General features: G+C 39.2%; 1 protein-coding gene across 1 annotated transcript in view; it reads left to right on the top strand.

Moving 5' to 3' along the window:
• Nucleotides 1–18,245, top strand: part of FAM117B (family with sequence similarity 117 member B) — a 138,424-nt gene that overhangs the window by 95,552 nt on the left and 24,627 nt on the right. The window lies entirely within an intron of this gene.

Consider the following 18,245-nt stretch of genomic DNA (forward strand, 5'->3'; position numbering starts at 1 on the left):
TGGAGAGGTAAATGGCAGCCAAACCTGAAAGTCTCCATGTTCACTTGTTAACACATTTAGACTTCAACCTAAGGACACCAGGGAGCTATTTTTTTAAATGCAGGATATGGATATGTGACCATTTTATAATGGTCATTATGGGGTCCGATATAGAATGAATTGGGAAGGGACAAGATTAGAAGTAGGGAAGTAGTTTAAGAATAGGATTTAGTGATCCAAGTAAGAAGTGATGGCCTCCAGTAGGGTAGAAACTTTCAAACTGCTGAGAACAGACAAACTTGAGTGATATTTAGAAGGTGAGAATTAATAGTTGAATTCTATTAAAAGTGCTTACTACGATAAGCATTTGGATATATTACTGGCATTTAATCCTCATCTTTAAGGTGGGGTTTGTTAGTCTCTCCATTTTGTAGACAAGAACATCAGGGCCCAGAGAGGTCAGGTATATTGTTTAAGGTCACATGAGACAGCCAGAATTCTAACCTAGGCATTCTAACCTCAGAGTCTGAGGTTTTTAAACTCTGTGCTAGCTGATGGTTGATGAGATTTGAGAAAAATAGAGATGAAAGTTAAGGATGATGCCAATTTTAACTTTTAAAATATGATTTAAGGCCAGCCGTGGTGGCTCACGTCTGTAATCCCAGCATTTTGGGAGGCTGAGGCGGGTGGATTGCTTGAGCCCAGGAATTTGAGACCAGCCTGGGCAACATGGCAAAACCCCTCTCTCTACTAAAAACACAAAAATAAGCCAGGCATGGTGCTGCGTGCCTATAACCCAAGCTATCAGGAGGCTGAGGCACGAGAACAGCTTGAACCTGGGAGGTGGAGGTTGCAGTGAGCTGAGATCGCACCACTGCACTCCAGCCGGGGGCGGTAGAGTGAGACTCGTTCTCTAAATAAATAAATAAACAAACAATGAAAACATAAAATAAAAAATGAAATAGGATTTTAAAAGTTTATCTACCTACCTCAACACCATATATAAAAGTAACTCAGAATGCGTCAAGGACCCTAAGTGTAAGAGCTAAACCTGAAAGCTCTTAGAAGAATATATAGTCATAACATTTGTGACATTGCATTGGGCAATGGCTTCTTAGAAATGACACCAAAAGCACAAGCAAGAAAAGAAGAAGTAGATAAATTGTACTTCATCAAAATTAAAAATTTGTGATTCTAAGGACATCATCAAGAATGTGAAAAGATAACCCACAGAATAGGATAACCCACAAATCATGTATCTGATAAGGCATTTGTATCTAAACTACGTAAAGAACTCTTGCAACTCAATAATTTAACAAAAACATTTAAAAATGGGCACAGGATCTGAACAGAGAGTTCTCCAAGGAAGATGTACAAATAGCCAATAAGCACGTGAAAAAGATGCTCAGTAGAATTTGTCAATAGGGAAATGCAATTCAGAACTCCAGTGAAATACCACTTCATATGCATTAGAATGCTGTAATTTAAAAGACAGATAGGCTGGGCGCGGTGGCTCAAGCCTGTAATCCCTGCATTTTGGGAGGCCGAGACGGGCGGATCATGAGGTCAGGAGATCGAGACCATCCTGGCTAACATGGTGAAACCCCGTCTCTACTAAAAAATACAAAAAACTAGCCGGGCGCGGTGGCGGGCGCCTGTAGTCCCAGCTACTCGGGAGGCTGAGGCAGGAGAATCGCTTGAACCCGGGAGGCGGAGCTTGCAGTGAGCTGAGATCCGGCCACTGCACTCCGGCCTGGGCGACAGAGCGAGACTCCATCTCAAAAAGAAAAAAGAAAAAAAAAAAAAAGACAGATAAGTGTTAGGGAAGGATGTGGAGAAACTGGAACTTTCATATATACATATAAACTTTTATTTATTTTTAATTAATTAATTGTTTTTGGATGGAGTCTCGCACTGTCACCTGTACTGGAGTGCAGTGGCGCGATCTCAGCCCACTGTAACCTCTGCCCCCTGGGGTCAAGCGATTCTCCTGCCTTAGCCTCTTGAGTAGCTGGGATTACAGGCACCCACCACCATGGTGCCTGGCTAATTTTTTGAATTTTTAATAAAGATGGGGTTTTACTGTGTTGGCCAGGCTGGTCTCGTACTCCTGACCTAGTGATCCTACCCCCTCGGCTCCCAAAGTGCTGGGATTACAGGCATGAGCCATTGCACCGGCCTATTTTTTTTTTTTTTTGGAGACAGAAGTTTCACTCTTTTTGCCCAGGCTGGAGTGCAATGGCATGATCTTGGCTCATTGCAACCTCTGGCTACCAGGTTCAAGTGATTCTCCTGCCTCAGCCTCCTGAGTAGCTGGGATTACAGGCGTATGCTACCACTCCTGGCTAATTTTGTATTTTTAGTAGAGACGGGGTTTTACCATGTTGGCTGGGTTGGCCTCGAACTCCTGACCTCAGGTGATCCGCCTGCCTCTGCCTCCCAAAGTACTGGGATTACAGGCGTGAGCCACCGCGCCTGGCCTATATTTTATTTTTTTGTATTTATAGTAGAGATGGGGTTTCACTTGTTGGCCAGGCTGGTCTCAAACTCCTGGCCTCAGGTGAGCCACCTGCCTCAGCTTCCCAAGTGCTGGGATTACAGGCCTGAGCCACTGCGCCTGGCTGTAACTTTGATACATTAATGGTAGGAATGTAAAATGGTACAGTTGCTTTGGAGAATAGTGTGGCAGTTCCTCAAAAGACTAAACGTGGAATTGCCAAATGGCCCAGCACTTCCTCTCCTAGGTATATACCCAAGAGAATTGAAAACATATGTCCACATAAAAACTTGTACATGTATGTTAATGGGAGCATTATTCATAATTGCCAAAATGTAGGAAAAACTCAGTCTATCAGCTGATAAAAGGGTAAATAAAATGTGGCATATCCATATGGTGGAATTTTATTTGATCATAAAAAAGAATGGAGTACCAATACATGCGACAACATGGGTGAACCTTGAAAACATTACACTGGCCAGGCATGGTGGCTCATGCCCATAATCCCAGCACTTTGGGAAGCCAAGTTGGGCAGATCACTTGAGGTCAGGAGTTTGAAACCACCCTGGCCAACATGGTGAAACCCCATCTTTACTAAAAATACCAAAAAATTAGCTGGGCGTGGTGGCACGTGCCTGTAGTCCCAGCTACTCGGGAGGCTGTCCCAGGAGAATCACCTGAACCTGGGTGGCAGAGGTTGTAGTGAGCTGAGATCACGCCACTGCACTGTAGCCTGGGTGACAGAGCGAGACTCCATCTCAATAAATTAAAAAAACAAACAAAAAAAAGAAAACATGCTAGTAAAAAACAAAAAAAAAGACACAAAAGAGCACATAACATATGATTCCATTCTTAGGAAATACCCAAAACAGGCAAACCCATAGAGATAGAGAATAGACTGGTGGTTGTGTAGGCCTGGGAAAGTTGGGGAGAAATGATGAGCGACTGCTAATGAGGGGCCGCTTTTGGTATGATTTGAAAATAGATTGCAGTGATGGTCACACAACTCTGTTCAATACCATTAAAAAAACAAAGTTAGCTGGGTGTGGTGGTACCCATTGTAGTCCCAGCTACTAGGGAGGCTGAGGTGGGGATATTACTTGAGCCCAGGAGTTCAAGACCAGCCTAGGCAACATAATGAGACCCCGTCTCTTAAAAACAGCAACAACAAAAACCCCATAGTTGTACAACTTAAATGGGTGAATTGTATGGTATTATATATTGTATTTTAGTAAAGCTGTTAAAGAAATGTCAACAACATGAAAAACATAAATATATAAAATACAAATACAGTTGTCTGGAAATAAATTATTACTTATTAAATTAAATGAGTAAATTAAATTAGATGCTTAAAAAGAACCAAAAAAGTAAACAGGGAGGTTATTTAACTGTGCTCTCAGGTCAGACTGTTTGACTTGAAGTCTGAGTCCTGCTGCTTGCTCAAGGTGTGAAGTGCACATTTTCTCTGCATAGTAATGTTATCCGTTTGTTGTGTTGTCCAGAGGCTTAAATGGGATAAAATGTTATAAAACTCTTTATGCGATCTAAGCACAGTAATTTCTCAATGTCTTAGGCCATTTGAGGTAGCACCTGAATGTAAAAGATGTCAACAATTTCTTGTTAAACTTTTTAAAGCTTTTATTATTACAAAAGTACTCACGAGCTCATTATAGAAATTTTAGAAACTAAGAAAAGTCGAATAGAAAAATTATCTCCAAAGAATTTTTTTTTAATGAAATAGGAAAAATTCCAAAGACTCACCTTCTAAAAGAGAGCTGTATTCCTATATCTCTCTCCCCTTTTCCTGACATTTTTTCTTTTAAGTGTTTTTTCTTCTCATTCCTCATTGAGAGCATATCATATATTAGATTACACTGCCTTTTTGTATTTAACATGGAACATTGTTTGTGAGTATTACAAATGCTTCATTTTTGCTGTCTTAGGTTCTGTAGAACATTTTCCTAGTTATGGTTATTTAGTTGGGTCCATTTTGTTGTATATGTGCACTTAAAGCTTTTTCAATATTTCTTTTCTCAGGATAAGTTTTTATATTATTCTATTAGGAAGCTTGAGTATTTGGGGGATTCTTTGTTTTTCTGAGACTTTTTACAAGTTACTACAGTATTTTGTTTGGATTTCACGATATGCAGAAGATGATTTTTACTGGGAAATTAATCTCTTAACAACGGAGGGACAATATTGCTCTTAGGATAGTGGTATAGTGTACAGCTACTAGTTAACAAAAGATCATTTTTCTTGGGCTTACAGTTAGAAAAGAATTCTTACATACTTTTCTGCATGTTTTTTTCCCCCTGGAAATTCAGGGGAGATTATTCATGAGGAAAAATGAATACTGCCAGGTTTCTTAAAGGATAGCGTCTTTCACATTTCAAAGGTTTCCCCAAATGACAAAACCCTCAGATGCCTAAATGAAATTGTCTCATTAGAAAATATAGCCAACACGTTTCAGAATTATTTGATTGAGTGTTAAGAGTCTGATGTTAGTAACAAGAGTGGGAGATGTCAGCATCTTCACAGTCACATAAACTAACTTTGAGGTGAGAATTTTAAAAGTGTGTGGGTGTTTTCTGGCTGTTGCTATAGCATCAAGCAAGAAAGCCCTCCCATAGGATTTTCTTATTTCTTCGTCTGGGCTGAAGACACGTACTAGCCTAGGAGGCTTTGAGAGCCAAGAGACAGTGAGGTAGAAAAAGAGAGAAACTTAACTTTTCTCTGAGGAATGGAAGGTGCATTGTGATTTGAAAATGAAAATTACTGCCCTACACTAAAATCTTGGGATGTCAGTCCAAAACAGTGCAGGAGTTTATTTTAATTTTTAAAATTTTTTTGCCATTTCAAAATTGAGAGAATAGGTACTTCTGCTATGACCTTTATTACAAAATATAACTGCAGCTTGGAAGAGCTGTAAAGGTAGATACCAAATGAGAGGACAGTGATTGCTGGAGGACAGAAATGAAGTAACAGTGACAGGACATTAACAATCAAGGCCACATGGTGGTCTCGAATCAAAAGCCCTTAAGATAGGAAAGCTTTTTTTCAGGTGCTTACTAATTTTTTTTACCATTCTAAACAACATTTTTCGGCTGGGCGCAGAGCAGTGGCTTACGCCTATAATCCCAGCACTTTGGGAGGTTGAGGCAGATGGATCACTTGAGCCCAGGAGTTTGAGACCAGCCTGGGCAACATGGTGAAACCCTGTCTCATCAAAATATACAAAAAATTAGCCGGGTGTGGTGGCATGCACCTGTAGTCCCAGCTACACTGGAGGCTGAGGTGGGAGAATCACTTGAGCCAGGGAAATCAAGGCTTCAGTGAGCCATGATTGCCCCTACTGCACTCCAGCCTGGACGACCGAGGGAGACCCTGCTTCAGTCCCTGAATCAGCAATCAGCCAGTCATCAGTTTTCACCTTCCTTTGGTTGTATTAGGGTTTCTGGCTTATTTTTCTCTCATGAAACTCTGTTGAACTGCTGTATAGACCTTTCTCCATCCTACTTGCCTGTCAAAGCACATTTTCATTAAAAAAAAAAACAAAAAACGCTATATCTCTCTCCCCTACTCAGCTACTGCTTATCACTAGTGTACCACAGATGAGCCAATGCTAGGCTGCTGATGGGGCTTGTGGGAAGTGAGGGGAGTTGTTGGCTTTTAGCGTTAAAACGAAAAGAGTCAAAAACAGGAACTCTAGAAGACAGGAAGCTGACTGGGCTAGTTAATCAGCTGACTTAATCTATAACAGGTACACCTACATTTTAAGATATACCTAAATAATATGTGGACTGAATTAAAAAAAAATTCTTCCCACATTTTATTATTTACTTCAGCATATAACTGTCTCTAGGAAAGGACCTGAAGAGACAGTATTAGGCAGGTAAAGATATGACCCTGTCAGCTTTTTCCTCTATTTTTTTCAATTATCGTATAATAAAATGGACGTTTGATTGTACAATATCATGAATTTTAACATGTACGTAGATTATGCCACCACCAGCATAGTCAAGAAAAAACATTCCCTCGTTCTCTTCCTTTGTACATCCTTCCCCCATCCCTAATCTCTTGTAAGTGCTGCTCTGTTCTCCATCACTCTAGCCCTGTCTTTTTGAGAATGTCATATGAATTGAATCATACAGTATGCAATTGTTTGAGACTATCTTCTTTCACTCAACGATGGTGCCTTTGCATTTCCTCTAAGTAGTTGTGTATATCAATAGTTTAATTTTTATTTTATTTTATTTTTTTTGAGACGGAGTCCTGCTCTATAGTCTAGACTGGAGTGCAGTGGTGTGGTCTCGGCTCACAGCAGCCTCTATCTCCTGGGTTCTAGCAATTTTCCATCCTCAGCCTCCTGAGTAGCTGGTAACAGGCACACACCACGATGGCCAGCTAATTTTTGTATTTTTCGTAGAGACGAGGATTCACTATGTTGGCCAGGCTGGTCTTGAACTCCTGACCTCAGGTGATCTGCCCATCTCGACCTCCCAAAGTGCTGGGATTATAGGCATGAATCACCGTGCCCAGCCAGTTTATTCCTTTTAGTTGCTAAATAGTATTCCATTACATGGATTTCCCACAATGTAGCTATTGATATTAAATTCTTGTTGAAGGACATCTCATCTTGATTTTAATTTTCATTACCCTAATGAACATCTTTTCATATGGTTATTTGCCATCTGTGTATTCTGTTTGGTGAAGTGTCTATTCATGCCCATTTTAAAATTTGGTTGTTTGTTGTTACTGAGTTTTGAGAACTTATTAGACATTCTGGATAAAAGTCCTTTGTTGGGTAAGTTAAATACTTTTTCCCAGTCTCAACTTGTCTTTTGTTCTCTTACTGTCTTTCACAGAGCAAACATACAAAAATTTTTTGGCAGTATATTATAATTATTTTCTTTTATGGGGATTACTTTTGGTGTCATACCTAAGGTAGTCTTTAAAGAAACAACTTTCAGAATTGAATCAGAACAACTTACTTATAATTATAACAGTAGATCACAAGACTTCATTTTTCTCTCAACTCAAGTTTGTGGAAGTGAGGACATCTTTAGGGAAATGGAGAATTTGTATTAAAAAAAAAAAGGCATCAATTCAGACCATCTTAAATAAATATATTTCTGAATTATCTAAGATTAGTGAAGTACTCATTTTAGAAAGTTTCTGATTATCAAAGGATAGGAAACTACTTTTAGGAGAATTGAAAATTTCAAAAGATAAGAATTAAGAATCACATACTCTCACTGTATAGGGATAACTTTTCAATATTTGGGGGCATTTTAAACTTGGTAGGATGTAAGTTTAGTCCTGATTCTGTGACCCTAGGTTATTAGCTTCTCAGAGTCTCACTTTTACAATGTAAAATGGGGGTAGTAACTACCTATTTTTATAGAGAGAGCTTTTGTAAAAGTAAATAAAATAATGTATATAAAATGCTTAGAACAATGCCTAGCACATATTAAGTGCTTAATAAGTGCTACCTATTTTATAAAACAAAATGGAGCTTCAATCTTTTTATAAAACCTTATGTTGGCCAGGTGTGGTGGCTCACACCTGTGATTCCAGCACTTTGGGAGGCTGAGGTGGGTGGATCACTTGAAGTCAGGAGTTCGAGACCAGCCTGGCCAATATGGTAAAAACCCTGTCTGTATTAAAAATACAAAAATTATCCGGGCATGTTGGCACATACCTGTAATCCCAGCTACTCAGGAAGCTGAGGCAGGAGAATTGCTTGAACCTAGGAGGTAGAGGTTGCAGTGAGCCGAGATCATGCCACTGCGCGCTAGCCTGGCTGACAGAGTGAGACTCTGTCTCAAAACAACAACAACAAATATCCCCATATGTTCTGTTGTTTTCTTTGCCCCTAACTTTGAATGTTAAATTTTGTTAACATTGTTGAGATTGTCCAAAGCATCATTTTTAATGGTCCTGTGGTGTATCATATTATGGATATTCTATGCTTTTCTGTGCCCACTTTCTTCCTTTCCTTTTCCCTTCCCTTCCCTTCCCTTCCCTTCCCTTCCCTTCCCTTCCCTTCCCTTCCCTTCCCTCTCCTCCCCTCCCCTCCCCTTCTCCCTCCCCCCTCCCCCCTCCCTTTCCGTCTTTCTGTCTGTCTGTCTTCCTGCCCTCCCCTCCCCTCCATCCCTCGGTCCCTCCCTTCCTTCCTAGGGTCTCACTCTGTCACCCAGGCTAGAATGGAGTGACCATGGCTCACTGCAGCCTCAACCTCCTGGGTGCAAGTGATCCTCCCACCTCAGCCTCCCAAGAAGCTGGGACTACAGGTGTGTGCCAGCATGCTCGGCTGATATTTAAAATTTTTTATAGAGACTGGATCTCCCTATATTGCCCAGCCTGGTCTCGAAGTCTGGTCTTTAAGCAATCCTCCCTCGGACTCAGCCTCCCAAAGTCCTGGAATTACAGGTGTGAACCACTGTGTCTGGCCTGTCTATTGTTAATCATTGTAATTTTTCCATTTTTCATTAATATATACCATTGAGATGAACAGTGAATAATTTGTCATCCCCAAATGGTTTTTCAGATTAAAAGACAACAAATTTAAAATCAAATATTTAGGTTGGGCATGGTGACTCACACCTGTAATCTCAGCACTTTGGGAGGCCAAGGCGGGCAGATCACTTGAGGTCAGGAGTTTGAGACCAGCCTGGCCAACATGTTGAAACCCCATCTCTACTATAAATACAAAATATTAGCTGGGCGCGGTGGCGGGCGCCTGTGGTCCCGGCTACTCAGGAGGCTGAGGTAGGAGAATGGCATGAACCCAGGAGGCAGAGCTTGCAGTGAGCCGAGATTGCACCACTGTACTCCAGCCTGGGCGGCAGAGCGAGACTCCGTTTCAAAAAAAAAAAAAAAAAAAAATCCCAGAATTATCAGAGCGTGGTGGCAGATGCCTTTAATCCCAGCTACTCGGGAGGGTGAGACATGAGAATCACTTGAACCTGTGAGGCGGAGGTTGCAGTGAGCCAAGATCACACTACAGCACTTCAGGCTGGGGAACAGAATGAGACTCTGCTTCAAAAAAAAAAAAAAAAAAATAGGTATTTAATTTTTATCATGACTAACACTTTAGTAATAAAAGATCTAATATATAGTTATTGAATTCTAGAATATAGTTGGTGCTTTGCATTATTACTTTATATAGTGTATTTGTGATTATTTTATAGTTTATGGAACAAGATTTAGTATATTAAGCCATTTTTGCATCTTAACTAGCTACTGCCTAATTATTACAGGAAAGAAGTATGGAAGTTCAGGTATTATAATTGGTTTTGGTACATATTCTCTAACCTTTAGATCGTCTGTAGCTATTGAGCCATATGTGACATTCTTTTACCTTGCAGTGAATGTCATAGCTTGTTCATATTGGGGAAGTTGTATGTGGAAGTCATATTGCTTGCAGCTAGATAATTTAATGGCTATGGAGGTCATTTGATTGTACCTGCTTTAAAATTTTTCTAGCTACAAAAGAATCATATGATTACATTGATACAAAAAAAAAAAAACAAAGCCCCTGGGAAATGTCCATTTATGTTAGAAATACTCAAGAACATTAAAATAAGGAAAACTTTCTTAATATGATCACACACATACACACACCTCTCTTTACCTTAAGATTCCATGCTATTAATGAGAATGGGGAAATATGAGAGACACTTCCACTAAGATCAGGAACAAGGCAAGGATTTTTACCATCCCTCCTTCTGTTTACGTTGTACAAGTGGTATTAACTAATACAGTTAGAAAAGAGAAGTCAGGCCATTAGAACTGGTGATGAAGGCCGGGCGCAGTGGCTCACGCCTTCATCCCAGCACTTTGGGAGGCCAAGGCAGGCAGATCGCGAGGTCAGGAGATCAAGACAATCCTGGTCAACATGGTGAAACCCCATCTCTACTAAAATACAAAGAATTAGCCGGGCGTGGTGGTGCGTGTCTGTAGTCCCAGCTACTCAGGAGGCTGAGGCAGGGAAATCATTGAACCCGGGAGGTGGAGGTTGCAGTGAGCCAGATCATGCCACTGCACTCCAGCCTGGTGACAGAGCAAGACTCTGTCTCAAAAAAAAAAAAAAAAAAAAAATTGGTGATGAAGAAATAAAACTCCCTTTCAGATAATATGATAGTATATCTAGTATATCTGGAAAACCTCCAAGAATCAAATCAATGAAAAATTTTTGTATGGTTGCAGTCCATAGCATTAACAAGCTAAAATCAATACCATTTATATATACAAACATCAACCAGCTCTACTGTAAAAATCCCAATTTACAGTAGCAGCAGAAACAACTAAATACTTAAGAATGAAATTAATAAGTACTACACAATCTACATGGGGAAAATTAAAAACACTTCTGAAAGATACAAAGTAGACCTGTACAAATGTAAAATGTGTTATTCTTGGATAGGATGAGTTAATATAATACTTTCTAATTTAATTTATAAATTTAACACCATCCCAATAAAAATATTAGTAAGCTTTTTGACAGCATTAGAAAAGTTGCTACTAAAAAAAACTTGCTACCTAAAGCTCATAGGGAAAAGTAAATATGTGAGTATAACCAGGAAAGCTGTGAAAAGGAAAAACTGAGGGCAGCTAGCCTTACTAGATATCAAAACATACTATAAAGCCTTTACAAGTGAAGCAATGTGCTACTGGTACATGAATTGACAAATTGTTCAGAGGAATAGACTAGATAGAAAGCCCAAAAATTGACTCAGGTACATACAGAAATTTACTGTATGGTAAAGGCATCTCAAATCACTGGTCAGAGATGAACTTTTGAATTACTAGCACTGGGACAAGTCGTAGCCATTTATAAAAAGAATTAGGCCACACCATATACAAAAACAACCTCTCAATGGATTAAGGATCTAAATGTAAACAACAAAACCATGTATTAGAAGACATTACTGAATTCTTCTGTAATCTCAGCAAAAAATAAAAAAGATTTCTATGACTCAAAATTCGTAATCAGCAAAAGGTTGATAAGTTTAATTATATCAACATTTTTGTATGGCAGAAAACATTACAAACCAAGTGTAAAAACTGAAGAAAACAAAATATTCACAACATACACCACAGACACAAAGGGCTAATAACCCTAATATAAAGAACTCTCAAAAACTGAGACAGTTGCTGCTACCAGTGCATGCATGCACCCTCCAGTGGCATAAGGATGGCCCTTGCCTGCCACCAGCCCCCACAAGCATCTCTTGGGAATCTGAGGATTGGCCCATGCAGCCTGCTGCTGCCACTCAGTCACACAAACCAGCTGGGGGCCTGGAGACCGACCTACTCAGTCCACCACTGCTACTGCACTGCCAACACCACACACACTGCCCAGAGTCCTGAGGACACACCTGCCCAGCCTACCACTGGCACCTGAGCATGCCACATGGAAGCCCAAGGACCAGCTTACCCAGACCCACCAATACTGGTGCTTGTGTATGCCACCCAGGGGTCTAAGGACCAGCACACCGGGCCCACTGCCACCACTGCTGATGCCTGAGGACTAGCCTGGCTAGTATTCCTGTACCCTGCAAAGCCTTACCACAGCCTTCACTGACAACTCCAGCCTAAGCTGCTGAGAAACTCAGAGACACCACTGTTACTGATTATGGCCAAAGAAATCATACAGAGACTACACTACTGCACCCACCCAGAATCAAAGGCAAAGCTACCCAAGCAATGCAACAGATAAATCTATAGGAAAAAGGCTTTCCCTCTGAAAGCCAATTCAAAAAATTGGAGGAAGTGACTGTTATACTAAATGTACAGGTATTAATATAAGGATACAAGAAAAGTAGAAAAGCAGGGAACCATGACACCTCCAAAGGAGCCCAATAATTCTTCAGTAACAGATCCCAAAGAAAAGGAAATGGGTGAAATTCCTGAAAAACAGTTTAAAATAGTTATATCAAAGAAACTCAGTGACATACAAGAGAACACAGATAAATGATACAAAGAATCAGGAAAATGATTTCTTATTTGAATGAGTAGTTGAATAAAAGAGATAAAAGAGATAGATTAAAAAGAACCAAACAAATCATGGAGCTGAAGAAATCAAAGAATGAAATAAAAATTCAGTTGAGAACTTCAGCAATATACTAGATCAAGCAGAAGAAAGAATTTCTGAACTTGCAGACAGGTCTTGTGAAACAATCCAGTCAAACAAGAATAAAAACGGATGGCAAAGCCTATGTGACATACAGGGAGCAACAAGCAATCAAGTATTTGAGTTTCGAGAGGTCCGGAAGAAGAGATGGTCAAAGGCATCGAAAACCTATTGAGTGAAGTAAGAGCTGAAAACTTCCTCAGTCTTACAAGAGATATGGACATACAGCTACAGCAAGCTCAAAGATCCCCAAATAGTTTTAACCCAAAAAGGTCTTCTCCAAGGCATATTATAGTCAAACTGTCAAAAGTCAAAAGACAGAATTCCAAAAACAAGAGAAAAGTGTCAAGTCACATGTAAGAGAATCCCCATCTGTCTTAGTTCATTTGTGTTTCTGTAAAAGAATACCCAAGGCTGGGTAATTTATAAAGGTAAGGGTTTTATTTGGCTTGTGGTTCTGTAGACTGTACTGAACCTCAGACTGCATCCACTCATGGCGGAAGACGAAGGGGAGCCAGTGTGTGCAGAGATAACACGTCAAGTGAGGAAGCAAGAGAGATAGAGGGGTGGTGCCAGACTCTTTTTAACCACCAGCTATTGTAGGAACTAATGGAGTGAATTTACTTCTTCCCTAGAGAAGGTATTAATCTGTTCATGAGAAACGTGCCTCCATGTCCCAGACACTTCCTATTAGGCCCCACCTTCAATATTGTACATCAGATTTCAACATGAGGTTTGGAGGAACAAATATCCCAATGATAGCACCATCAGACTAATAGTAAGTTTTACAGCCAAAACTTTACGGGCCAGGAGAGAATGGGATGATATATTTTAAGCGCTGAAAGAAAAAAGACTGCTAGCCAAAAATATTTTACCCAGGAATAATGTCCTTCAAAAATGAAGGAGAGTTGGCTGGGTGCGGTGGCTCACACTTGTAATCCCAGCACTTTGGGAGGGCAAGGCGGGCGGATCACCTGAGATCAGGAGTTCGAGATCAGCCTGGCCAACATGGCAAAACCCCATCTCTACTAAAAATACAAAAAAAAAAAAGAGCTGGGCATGGTGGCAGGTGCCTGTAATCCCAGCTACTTGGGAGTCTGAGACAAGAGAATCACTTGAAACCAGGAGGCAGAGGTTGCAGTGAGCTGAGATTGCACCACTGCTGATGGAGCTGATACTCCATCCTGGGTGATAGAGTGAGACTGTGTCTCAAAAAAAAAAAAAAAAAAGGGCGGGTATGGTGGCTCACGCCGGTAATCCTAGCACTTTGGGAGGCTGAGGCAGGCAGATCACTTGTGGTCAGCAATTCAAGACTAGCCTGGCAAACATGATGAAACCCCATCTCTACTAAAAATACAAAAATTAACCGGGCATGGTGGTGCTTTCCTGCAGTCCCTGCTACTCAGGTGGCTGAGGCATGAGAATCTCTTGAACCAAGGAGGCAGAGGTTGCAGTGAGTGGAGATTGTGCCATTGCACTCCATCTTGAGTGACAGTGAGACTCTGTGTCAAAAAAGAAAAAAAGACAAAATAAGCCTTTTCCAGACAGGCAAGAACTTAGGGAATTAATTACCACTAGGTCAGCCCTACAAGGAATATTTAAGCAAGTCCTACATCTGGAAATGAAAGGAGGGTATCTACCATTATGAAAACACACAGACATAAAATTCACTGGTTGAGCAGACATAAATGAGAAAGAGAAAGTCAAATATTATCACTACAAGAATCCCACCACATGTAAAGGTAAACAATAAAAGAGGAAGAAAGGAACAAAGAATATACAAAACAATCCAAAAACAATTTAAGTGACTGACAGGAGTAAGTTCTCACCTATAAATAACAACCTTGAATGTAAATGGCTTTAATTAGAAGATGTAGACTGACTGAATGGGTAATAAAATAAGAACCATTAGTATGCTGCCTGCAAGAAACTCACTTCCCCTGTAAAAACACGTATTGATTGAAAGTGAAGGGATGGAAAAGGCTTATTCACGCAAATGGAAACCAAAATTATGCAGGATTAGCTGTATTTATATCACACAAAATAGACATCGAGTCAAAAAACAAAAAGACAAAGTTATTATATGTAATGATAAAGGGATCAATTCAGCAAGAGGATGTAACAATTGTAAATATATATATGCACCCTACACCAGAGCACCTAGTATATAATGCAAACAGCGTTAGAGCTTAAAGAGAGAAATAGACCCCAATGCAATAATAGTTGGAGACTTCAAGACCTCACTTTCAGCATCAGATCATCTATATAGAAAGTCAAGAAAGAAACATTGCACTTAATCTGCACTGTAGATCAAATTGAACTAATAGACATTTACAGAATTTTTCTTCCATTAGCTACAGAATACACATACACATATCAGCACATGGAACGTTCTCCAGGATAGACCATATGTTAGGCCACAAAACATATCTCAACAAATTTTTAAATATTGAAATTATCAAGATCTTCTCATACCACAGACTAGAACTAGAAATCAGTAACAAGAGGAAATTTGCAAACTGTACAGATACGTGGAAGTTAAACAACATGCTCCTGAATGACCATTGGGTCAATGAAGAAATTAAGGAAATAAAAAAAAATTTCTTGAAGCAAATGAAAATGGAATTACAATGTACCAAAACCTATGAGATAACAGTATATTGCTAAGAGGAAAGTATATACCAACAAATGCCTACATTAAAAAAAAGATTTCAGATAAACAATCTGAAGAGTGTACCTCAAGGAACTAGAAAAGCAAGAACAAACCAAACCTAAAATTATTAGAAGAAAGATTATTAAAGATAAGTATGAACAACTGTACACTAACAAACTGGGAAACCTAGAGAAAATGGGTAATTTCATTGACACATACAGCCTACAAAGATTGAACCAGGAAAAGGTAGCAAACCTGAACAAACCATGTTACTGGTTATGAGATTGAATCAGCAATACAAATTGTCCCAACAAAGAGGCCAAGGACTGAATGGTTTTACTGCTGAATTTTAACAGACATAAAATAGAACTAACACCAATTCTTTTCAAACTATTACAAACAATTATAGAGGAAGGAGTTTCTCCTAACTCATTTTATGAGGACAGCATTGCCCTGTACCAAAACCAGACACTGGCACAACCACCACCCCTGGGGGTGGGGGGGGAAGTGCGGGGGGAAACCACTATGGGCCAGTATCCCTATTGAACATAGATGCAAAAATCCTGAGCAAAATACTGGCAAACCAAATCTAACAACACATCAAAAAGGTAATATAACACGATTAAGTGGGATTTATTCCAGTGATGCAAAGATGGTTCAACATAGACAAATCAATAAATGTGATACATCACATTAACAGAACAAAGGACTTAAACCATATGATCATTTTAATAGACACAGAAAAACCATGTGATAAAATTCAGCCTGGTCAACATAGACAAATCAATAAATGGGATACATCACATCAACAGAATGAAGAACAAAAACCAACAATCATTTTAATAGATACAGAAAAACCATGTGATAAAATTCAGCATCCCTCCATGATAAAAACTCTCAACAAATTAGGCATAGAAGGAAAATACCTTGATGTAATAAAAGCAATAGGTGACAAACCCACAGCTAAATTGTACCGAATGGAGGAAAGCAGTAAGCCTTTCCTCTAAGAACTGAAACACGACAAGGATGTCCATTTTTACTAGTTACTCAGTGTAGTACTGGAGGTCCTAGCCAGAGCAGCCAGGCAAGAGAAAGAAAATGCATCCAAACTGGAAGACAGGAAGTCAAATTTTTCTTTACAGATGACATGATCTTATATATAGAAAAACCTACCCATTCCAGTTTATCTGTACGTAAAGTAAGAACCAAAAGACTCTACAAAAAAATCACAAAACTGATAAATGAATTTAGTAAAGTTGCTGGATACAACATCAATATATAAAAATGAGTAGTGTTTCTATACACTAATAATGAACTAGCTAAAAAAGAAATCAAGAAAGCAATTCAGTTTACAATGGCTAAAAAAGAACAACAAAAAACCCCGAGAATAAATTTAATCAGGGAAATGAAAGATATCTACAACAAAAACTGCAAACACTAATGAAAGAAATTGAAGAGGACACAAATGGAAAGATGTCCTATGTTCATAAGAAGAATTCATGTTATTAAAATGACCATACTATCCAAAGCAATCTGTAGATTCACTGCAATTAAAATATTAATTGTTTATATTAAAATACCAATGGCATTCTTCACAGAAATAGAAGAAACAATCATAAGATTTGAATGGAACCACAAAAGACCCCAAATAGAGCAATACAAAGCAAAAAGAATGAAGCCAGAGGCGTCATACTATCTGACTTCAAAAATGTCACACAAAGCTATAGTAATCCAAACAGCATGGATCCACAGAACAGAATAAATAACCCAGAAATAAATTCATGCATTTATAGCCAGCTCATTTTTGACAGAAGTTCTAAGAACATCCACTGGAGGAAAGAACATCTTCAATAAATAGTGCTGGGAAAACTGACTTATGCAGAAGGATGAAAGTGGACCATTATCTCTTACCACATATAAAAATCAACCTAAAATGGATTAAAGCCTTAAAGGTGAGAGCCGAAACTACAAAACTCCTGGAAGAAAACATAGGGGAAATGTTTCAGCACATTGGTCTAGGCAAAGATTTTATGGCTAGGACTACAAAGGCCTAGGTAACGAAAAATATATACAAATGAGACTACGTTAAATTTAAAAGCTTCTCTACAGCAAAGGAAACAACAGAGTGAAGAGAAAGCCTGTTGAATGGAGGAAAATATTTGCAAAGTGTTCATCCAACAAGGAACTAACATTGAGAATCTTCAAGGAACTCAATAGCAAAAAAAAAAAAAAAAAAAAACAACCAACAAGTAATGCCATTAGAAAGTGGGCAATCTGACTAGACATTTCTCAAAAGAAGACACAGATTAAATGTCTTACTAGACATTTCTCGAAAGAAGACGTAGATTAAATGGCCAACAGATATATAAAAAAAATGTTCACCTTCACTAGTCATCGGGGAAATGCAAATCAAATCCATAATGAGATATCACCTCACCCCTGTTAGAATGGCTATTATCAAAAAGACAAAAAATAACATATCAAAGGGATACCCTGCACTCACATGTTTATCGTAGCCACTCTCAGTAGCCAGTGTATGGAATCAACCTAAGTGCCCATCAACAGTTGAATGAATAAAGAAAAATGTAGTGTGTTTGTGTATACATGTGTATACATAACTGATCAGTGTTTCATTGTGCGCGCGCGCGCGTGCACACACACGCACACACACACACACACACACACACACACACACACACACACACACAGAGTGTAGTACTGGAGATCCGAGATGGGCAACCTGAGTACCCACCAATAGTTGAATGAAAAAAATGTGTGTGTGTGTATACATGTGTATAAAGACTGATTAGTATCCCATTGTGTGTGTGTGTACAATGGAATACTAATCAGTCTTAAAATGAATAAAATTCTGTGATTTGCAACAACATGAATTAGAACTGAAGGTCACGTTAACTGAAATAAGCCAGGCATAGAAAGATAAATATCACACTTTCACACTCGTAGGTAGAAGCTAAAAA

Source organism: Macaca fascicularis, chromosome 12, assembly GCF_037993035.2.
Source record: "Macaca fascicularis isolate 582-1 chromosome 12, T2T-MFA8v1.1".
In the NCBI taxonomy this organism is placed as follows: domain Eukaryota; kingdom Metazoa; phylum Chordata; class Mammalia; order Primates; family Cercopithecidae; genus Macaca; species Macaca fascicularis.